The sequence below is a fragment of the Bubalus kerabau genome, chromosome 13 (assembly GCF_029407905.1).
Source record: "Bubalus kerabau isolate K-KA32 ecotype Philippines breed swamp buffalo chromosome 13, PCC_UOA_SB_1v2, whole genome shotgun sequence".
NCBI lineage: Eukaryota > Metazoa > Chordata > Mammalia > Artiodactyla > Bovidae > Bubalus > Bubalus kerabau.
In genome coordinates, this window is record NC_073636.1 from 49,965,395 (window position 1) to 49,972,722 (window position 7,328).

At 37.2% G+C, this 7,328-nt stretch overlaps 1 non-coding gene across 1 annotated transcript; it reads right to left on the minus strand.

The window, feature by feature from the left end:
- Nucleotides 1-1,467: 1,467 nt before the first annotated feature.
- TRNAW-CCA (transfer RNA tryptophan (anticodon CCA)) lies at nucleotides 1,468-1,540 on the minus strand. Its single transcript has one exon. It is a non-coding gene; the product is annotated as a tRNA-Trp (tRNA).
- Between the last annotated feature and the right edge of the window lie 5,788 nt (nucleotides 1,541-7,328).

Genomic DNA, 7,328 nt, shown 5'->3' on the forward strand with positions numbered 1-7,328 from the left:
AGCTCTGCGAGTTGGTGATTGACAGGGAAGCCTGGCCATGCTGCAGTCCATGGGATTGCAAAGAATCAGACACGACTGAGTGACTGAACTCACTGACTGACTGCATATAGGTTAAATAAGCAGAGTGACTATACAACCTTGACATATTCCCTTTCCCAATTTGGAAACGGTTCATTGTTCCATGTCCAGTTCTAACTGTTGCTTCTTGACCTGCATAGAGATTTCTCAGAAGCAAGCAAGGTTGTCTGTTATTCCCATCTCTCTAAGAATTTTCCATTGTTTGCTGGAATCTACACAGTCAAAGGCTTTGGCATAGTCAATAAAGAAGAAATAGATGTTTTTCTGGAATTCTCTTACGTTTTCTATGATCCAGTGCGTGTTGGCGATCTCTGGTTCCTCTGCCTTTTCTAAATCCAGCTTGAACATCTGGAAATTCTTGGTTCATGTACTGTTGAAGCCTAGCTTGGAGAATTGCTAGCACGTGAAATGAGTGCAACTTTGCAGTAGTGTGAACATTCTTTGGCATTGCCTTTCTTTGAGATTGGAATGAAAAATGACCTTTTCCATTCCTGTTGCCACTGCTGAGTTTTCCAAATTTCCTGGCATACTGAGTGCAGCACTTTCACAGCATCATCTTTTAGGATTTGAAATAGCTTTTCTCAAATCCCATTACCTTCACTAGCTTTGTAGTTTTGCTTCAACTAAGGCCCATTTGACATCACTTTCCTGGATGTGTAGCTCTAGGTGAGTGATTACCCATCATGGTTATCTGGGTCATTAATATCTTTTTCATATAGTTCTTCTGTGTATTCTTGCTACCTTATCTTAATATTTTCTGCTTCTATTAGGCCCATACCGGTTCTGTCCTTTATTTGCCCATCTTTGCATGAAATATTTCATTGGTATCTCTAATTTTCTTGAATAGATCTCTAGTCTTTCCCATTCTATTGCTTTCCTCTATTTCTTTGCATTGTTCACATAAGAAGGCTTTCTTATCTCTCCTTCCTATTCTTTGGAACTCTGCATTCAGATGCATATATCTTTCCTTGCACCAGATGGCTCCAAATTATCTTTCAATTTAGAATTTGGTCATTTTTAGATCATTCATAGTAGGTGTAAACTCCAAATACTTTGGGGGCTGGTCTGATTCTATTAATAAATATTACTGCTTACACATTATGAAGAAGTTTTAAATTCCCTTAAATAGAGTTTCCCTAAAAGTACATCACAGATGGGCAGGAATATATCTCATATCCAGAATTTCATGAAGCAAGCCATTGAGATTATGCATGCTACATACATTTTTTCTCAGAGAGTCACAGTGCACATTTGCCTGTTCAAAGATGAAGTCGCTCAGTCGTGTCCGACTCTGCAACACCATGGACTGTAGCCTACCAGGCTTATCCGTCCATGGGATTCTCCAGGCAAGAATACTGGAGTGGGTTACCATTTCCTTCTCCAGGGGATCTTCCTGACCCAGGGATCGAACCTGGGTCTCCCGCATTGGAGGCAGACACTTTAACCTCTGAGCCACCAGGGAAGCCCATTTGCCTGTTAGAGGCTCTGAAAAAGTACTGCAATTAATAATGAAAAAATTTTTACATTTCTAAATGGAGCATTCCAAGTTTTATACTTTATCTTCCTTAATTTTCAGCCTCAATATCCATAACCATCCATCCTATAAACTCTTCATTCTGGCCATCCAATAAGTTCTCCTTTATCTTCCCACCCTATGGCTCTTGCCATTTTCCTTCATTAGGAAGATTTTAGTTTTTGCATATGCCATTTGTTCTTGTGTCTTAGGTAACTCTTCCTGAAAGCAAAATCTAAAAGAAATCTCACTTTTGCACACATCCCACAGTCTAACGTGGTTGTGTTTCACGTGGTTACTTATTAGCTCCTGATGGTACCTTAGGACCGAATATATTCTGATATATGTTATAACACTTAGTATATATAGTGTTTTACACCAAATAGATAAAGCTTCTTGGAATTATTAAAGAGACCACGAAGCAGTTGGAACTCTATTGACCCATGCTCAATGTAAATATGCTAATTTCAAATCATAGTCTTTTATAATCGTGAAGATCTGATAAGAATGGATAGTGTCAAACACTATCCATTAGTGGATAATGACAGCCTTTTCTTGGGCAAAGCATCAATGTAGTCCATAGTGATTTTTTAAAACAAATTACTCTCCTGTATTCACTCTTGTCTCTGCTTGATGATCACATTCCAGATGGAATGATGGCTTTGTAGATATCACATTTCAATGAATAAACCATGTTCTCTATTTTCATTATTTCATTTCCAATATTATGTTTTTATTATGGGTGTGTGGTTATACCTTTGCCTGATCTGTTTTCACATCACATATTGGACTAAAACTTGGTGATTTTGCTTTCTAGGTAAATATAATATATTCTATGTCTCCCTGTCAATTTGATCCAGAAAGATAAAATGGTTTTTGACTCAGATTGTTGTAGGTCTTGCACTGGAAACCTACATAAGTCTCTCAAAACAGCTTTAGTGACAGAATCTAAGGCAAACAATGATTGTCCCTTTATTAATCAGCAAGCAAGGGGGACTTAAAAAAAAAAAAAAGACAAGTAATGCCCTCCCTGTAACACCTAGCTCTTTTAATTTCAGGAAAATGTAATGAAAACTTTCCAAACTGGGTAGTTCTAATACCTAAACTAAAAATCATAAATGGAATTGCCTAAGCCAAATTTAAGTAGAAAGTTCACTCAGAGGGAAGTTGAGTTATCTCAGGTAGAGATGGATTGTTTTCAAATAAAGGCAATTGACAAGCTTTAGAAAATGAAATATATGAGTAATAATAATAATTTACTTCCTTACAGTATTTCATGTCTACTACTTCTCTCAAAATTTTATCTCCCCAACTTAACAATGTATAGCTAAATGACACTAATTAAGGAGATTAATTTTCTATTATTATAATTAACTAAATTATTAGTTAATTATTATTATTAATATTATTATTAACTAAAGTTATTCTAAAGTTTAAATTAAGAGAATGATGAAGGCATTTACTTAGAAACTGTTTAAATTAGAAAATATTTAGAAATTAGAAAAACTGGAAAGTAGAAAATCTTTATTCCATCCCAAGATATTTTTCTCTCTTTGGGATAAATTTAAAAAGTAATCAAAGTTTTAAAAAGTGCTCAAGTGTTTTGTGCATACAGAGTATATACATTGTACCCTTTCTTCAAAAATAATTCATTGAATAATTACTTAGATCTTATTTTTCTTTCTGTCCTCTTTAGCTAGAGCATTAGTATCAGGATTAAGGAGAATAATGCAATTAGTCTACCATTTCTTAGCCTTTTTGTGGTTTAAAATCAAATCCCTGAAAAGCTGTGATTCAGGAGTTTGAGATGTCTAGTAAAATGCCAAGTGTACCAAAGGTAAACAGAAATAGAAAAGTACCTTCCTTTTATTGAATAATGAAATAGATGTTTTACAAGAATGTGCAGTTGAAGATAGTGAAGTGTTTAATTCTAACTCTGTTTCTTTTCTTTCAACCTTTTAGCTGAATCCCTAATTAAGAGCTTCATTTTTCTTCCAGAGGAAGAATGAAAATGTTTGTTGTCCTACTAAATTGCTGTTATCAAATGATCAGGTTCTAGTTCAGGATTTTAGCTAAAGAAAGCTCAAGCATCTGGAAAAGTACAGGATAAATATCCTTATCAAGATATTTGCCTTTCAATATACAACATAAGGCAATTGCTACTTAGACTGTTCTGGCTTTTCGTATTTACCTCAGTTGGATGGTTTGTTATTTACCCTCCTCTTACTTCTTCAGTAACCTAAGGGACTGACCATCCTAAAAGTCTTCCCTGTATTTCTGTGACTACTTCTAGAATAGAATCTCCCTTTAAGGGACTTATTAAGCACGCTTCACATCTGCCTTCTCTGCTTTTCCTTGGTGAACACATGCATTTCAAGTATAGGAGAGATAAAACTTTATTCTTTATCCTCTTGGGTTGATCTCTGACGAAATGCAGATTAACAGGAGAAAAAGAATACAAATTTTATTTGATTTTAATATTTTAATTTTTACATCTACATGGAGATATCACAGAAAAGAAAGCATAAAACCAAAGAAGCAGGTAAGCCTGAGTGCTTCTATACCATTTTACCAAAGATAGAAAAATTAGTGGAAAAGTGACAACACAAACGAAAGAGGATTGGGCTACTAGGAGAGGTAAATTTTGATAAGATGATATGGGGGAAATTAATGGAAGATTGGGGTTATTTCAGTAAGGTTTGCTAATGAGATGCAAGTCAGGATGTCTCCAAGGGTAAGTCATTCTCCTCCTCCTGATGTGGGAGGAAAAAGGAAACTACCACCTCCACAAAGGAATGTTTCTGCTTTGCCTTTAGGTAAGAGGGAGAGGATAGATGGCTTTCCTGTGTCTGCTGCTTCTTAATTGTCTTCAACTCAGAATAATCCTTTGGTTAAAATAGCATACTTTGGGGTAGCATGTTCTGATCCTCTTCCCAAACTTCTCCTGGGAACTCACTTGGACCTAAACTCACATTCTTGGGCTCATATCGAATCCAGTGCTTCATTCAATCTGTACTCAGTTTTATATGCTTCTTTTCCCCCTCACCCAGTTCTGCTGACCCACCCTGAAGACATTTCCCTATCTGCATTTCTGTCTAATCTCATCCAGAGGACTGTGCTGGAGTTTACTTGGCTATCTTTTCAGTGTATTTATTATGGCATAAAGTATTCATCCAACTTCCTTCAGAACATTCCTATGTAATTTGCAATCAACTTTATTTCTCATATCCTCCTCTTCCTTTTTCTTTTTATCTCAATAAGTTTTGCTTCTTTCAAAGCAAGAACATTGGTTTAAAATTTTTTTTCACATGAAGGCTTGAAGATTATTTTGAGGGTGTTAAAAATGTAAATATTAACTTGCCCTTTCTCTTTGAAGCTATAAAATACCAAATTAAGATACTATGTTTCCTGATGGATGACTAAGAAGTTTATAAACAAGCAAGTCAGGAAAGAAAAGAGTAGGAAAGAATGCTCCTAAGTCACTCCAGTCGTGTCTGACTCTGTGCGACCCCATAGACGGCAGCCCACCAGGCTCCCCAGTCCCTGGGATTCTCCAGGCAAGAACACTGGAGTGGGTTGCCATTTCCTTCTCCAATGCATGAAAGTGAAAAGTGAAAGTGAAGTCGCTCAGTCGTGTCCGACTCTAGCGACCCCATGGACTGCAGCCTACCAGGCTCCTCCGTCTATGGGATTTTCTAGGCAAAAGTACTGGAGTGGGGTGCCATTGCCTTCTCTGAGGAAAGAATGAAAAAAAAATTGCTATGCTTCACTGAGAAAATAAAAGGTACTAGTTGGAACTCTCCTTTTCACTTTCTTCACCAAACCTTTAACCTTGCCTGAATCTGTCTCCATTGTAGTTCTTTATAAATATATATATATATTTAAAAAAAATCTCTAACTCCAATCAAAAGCACATGTTACCTTTCAGCTTTTGCTTTCTCAAGAAGTCCAGTCTTTAAATTATTTCCTCTCTTTTCTCCATTATCAGTCAATCTTTCCCTCTTTGTTGGGTTTTCTTATTGGTGTGCAAGCATGATTGTATCTTATAAAAAACTAAAGTCAAGCATCCCCTTTAAATCACTTTCCACTGTAGCTCTTCCATCTCACATTGTCCTACTCCACTTCCTGTTTCCCTTCCCATCAATATTTCTCCAAAGGGTAAATGTGGCCACTCTGTTTCCATTTCTTTACCACTCTTTCTCTTAAGACTACTGTGCTCTGGGGACTGTTTTCAAGCTCCACTGGAACTGCTTTTGTTAAGGTTAATGATAACCTCCAATAGCCAAATCAGAGAATACCTTCTGCCTTCCAAAGACAAGATTTCATATCAACGAATGTATCTTTTCTTTAATATCCTCTGACATCTTAGTTTACTCATGGACTGAGTCTTTGCAGATTCTTCCTTATTTGCTTGTACCTTAAACTTTGGAGATTTCTGAGGCTGTCTGTCTCTTTCCTTCTTCTTCTCCTTCCTCTTTCCTTCTCCAGTTCTCTTCTCTTCTTTTTTTTTTCCTCTGATCTCTTCTCCCTCTTTTCTTTATGTAAAATTTCTTTATAGGTGATCCCACCCACATTCCTGGCTTCAAATAGCATTCTATATATATTTTGTGAGACTAAGGGCTTTTTATGTCTCTTATTCTTAATAACATAAAGTGAAAGTCACATATAAAGTGAAAGTCGCTCAGTCGTTGTCCTCTTTGGACGAGTACTACTCTACTGTAGTCCATGGAATTCTCCAGGCCAGGATACTGGAGTGGGTAGCCTTTCCCTTCTTCAGAGGATCTTCCCAACCCAGGGATCAATACCAGGTCTCCCACATTGCAGGCAGATTCTTTGCCAGCTGAGCCACAAGGGAAGCCCTAAGGGCTTATATTATTAGGGTGCTACTGTCTAATGCAGTACCTGAAAAACAGTAGGTTCTTGTATCAGTCTTCTGGGGCTTCCATGGATGGTTTAAAGAATAGCAATGTATTTCTTGGTTATGGAGGCTGGGAAGTCCAAGATTAAATTGTCAGCAAGGTAGTTTTCATTCTGAGGCCTCTTCTCTAGGCTTGTAGGCAGCTGCCATATCACTGTGTGCTCTCACGGCCTCTCCTTTGTACTAGTGTGGAGAGGGCAATCAAGCTTTCTAGCACCTCTTCTTAAAACAGCACTGATTATATCAAACCAGGGCTTGACCCTCATGATTTTATCATACTCTAATACCTCCCAAGAGCCTTGTCTCCAAATACCATGACATTGGAATACTGAATGCCATACCAGCTCATACCATATGTTAGGGCTCCATAGAGTTTACTGAAAAAGTCTCATGAGAGTTTTGAGTTCAGCTCTGACAGAGAAAAGGAACTTTCACTTTGGATTCTCTATCCATTTTCTCAGAGAATATACTGTGCCAATAATTTACATCCCCACTAACAGTGCACAAGATTTCCCTTTTCTCCATTTCCTCACTAGCATTTGTTATCACTTGTCTTTTTTATAGTATTTATTGCAACAGATCTGAAGTGATATCACATTATGATTTGTTTTTTATTTAATTTTTGGCTACACCTCACAGCATGTGGAATCTTAACTCTTGACTAGGGATCAGACTTGTCCCTCCTACATTTGGAAGCATGAACCTTTACCACTGAACCACCAGGGAAGTTCTCACGTGGTGCTTTCCTTATCCCAGCCCACTGTTCATACCACCAACCAATATCTGTTTTCACAAGCTCTGTATTTTTCAAGGTTCTGC